Consider the following 2,500-nt stretch of genomic DNA (forward strand, 5'->3'; position numbering starts at 1 on the left):
ATAAACGTTTTACGAACTTGTGCCTTATTTAAGCATAATCTTTGTTATCATTGTATATATCCTAATTCTCTAATAAGTATGTTTCAGGGTTTCTTCCTCTGATAACATGTTATTTTAATTATAATTAAATGTATATTAAAGTTAAAACTAATTCTAATTTTGATTCAAGTTAATAAGATTTATAAATATTGTTTAGACCTAAAAATATAGACCATATTCAACCAAGGTTTTCCTTATACTTTAAACCCCCTCTCCTATGTACTTTAATCAACTCTTATTTTTTATTTTTTATTTATGAACATTTGCTCCCAAATTAACATACGGAACAATATTGAAGTCTACACTCCAAAATACCCGAGTTTGAGATTGACTCATATTACCCAACTATTTCTTCTAAATTGTTAAATTTGGCGAAATCTGAAACTAGCATAACTAAATTGGAAATTGACATAGTTAAATTAGCCAAAAGAACTTTAATTAAATATAATAATAAGTATTGGACTAGGAAAAATAGAGAATCTAACTTTGATGTTACAATGGGTCCCCCAGATTCTGCATCTGGTTGGCCTCTATATTTTGAAAAAGTTGGGGAAAAGGGAACCAAATATAAAGGGAGGTTTAGATAGAGATGATGCACTATTTTTCATTAACTCTGGAAGTAGAAATTTAGAAAGTATATAAAAAGAATTTCCAAATTATCCCAGAATGAGGATATTTTTAAAGCACTAGCCAGATCTGGATATAAAGGCGAAATAAAATATATAAACAATGTAAATAAAACATAAGAGGAAGGTAAAATATCAAAACTAAAACCTTTTTAATTTAACATTTATATATTATATATTCAGGAAGTCTTTCAATTTTTAATTTAACATTTATATATTATATATTCAGGAACTCTTTCAATTTTTAATTTAACATTTATATATTATATATTCAGGAACTCTTTCAATTTTTAATTTAACATTTATATATTATATATTCAGGAACTCTTTCAATTTTTAATTTAACATTTATATATTATATATTCAGGAACTCTTTCAATTTTTAATTTAACATTTATATATTATATATTCAGGAACTCTTTCAATTTTTAATTTAACATTTATATATTATATATTCAGGAACTCTTTCAATTTTTAATTTAACATTTATATATTATATATTCAGGAACTCTTTCAATTTTTAATTTAACATTTATATATTATATATTCAGGAAGTCTTTCAATTTTTAATTTAACATTTATATATTATATATTCAGGAAGTCTTTCAATTTTTAAATTAACATTTATATATTATATATTCAGGAACTCTTTCAATTTTTAATTTAACATTTATATATTATATATTCAGGAACTCTTTCAATTTTTAATTTAACATTTATATATTATATATTCAGGAAGTCTTTCAATTTTTAATTTAACATTTATATATTATATATTCAGGAAGTCTTTCAATTTTTAATGTAACATTTATATATTATATATTCAGGAAGTCTTTCAATTTTTAATTTAACATTTATATATTATATATTCAGGAACTCTTTCAATTTTTAATTTAACATTTATATATTATATATTCAGGAACTCTTTCAATTTTTAATGTAACATTTATCTATTATATATTCAGGAACTCTTTCAATTTTTAATTTAACATTTATATATTATATATTCAGGAAGTCTTTCAATTTTTAATTTAACATTTATATATTATATATTCAGGAACTCTTTCAATTTTTAATTTAACATTTATATATTATATATTCAGGAACTCTTTCAATTTTTAATTTAACATTTATATATTATATATTCAGGAACTCTTTCAATTTTTAATTTAACATTTATATATTATATATTCAGGAACTCTTTCAATTTTTAATTTAACATTTATATATTATATATTCAGGAACTCTTTCAATTTTTAATTTAACATGTATATATTATATATTCAGGAACTCTTTCAATTTTTAATTTAACATTTATATATTATATATTCAGGAACTCTTTCAATTTTTAATTTAACATTTATCTATTATATATTCAGGAACTCTTTCAATTTTTAATTTAACATTTATATATTATATATTCAGGAAGTCTTTCAATTTTTAATTTAACATTTATATATTATATATTCAGGAAGTCTTTCAATTTTTAATTTAACATTTATCTATTATATATTCAGGAAGTCTTTCAATTTTTAATTTAACATTTATATATTATATATTCAGGAAGTCTTTCAATTTTTAATGTAACATTTATCTATTATATATTCAGGAACTCTTTCAATTTTTAATTTAACATTTATATATTATATATTCAGGAACTCTTTCAATTTTTAATTTAACATTTATATATTATATATTCAGGAAGTCTTTCAATTTTTAATTTAACATTTATATATTATATATTCAGGAACTCTTTCAATTTTTAATTTAACATTTATATATTATATATTCATGAACTCTTTCAATTTTTAATTTAACATTTATATATTATATAT

The sequence above is a fragment of the Euprymna scolopes genome, chromosome 7, assembly GCF_053919585.1.
Source record: "Euprymna scolopes isolate OS-2025 chromosome 7, ASM5391958v1, whole genome shotgun sequence".
NCBI classification, from domain to species: domain Eukaryota; kingdom Metazoa; phylum Mollusca; class Cephalopoda; order Sepiida; family Sepiolidae; genus Euprymna; species Euprymna scolopes.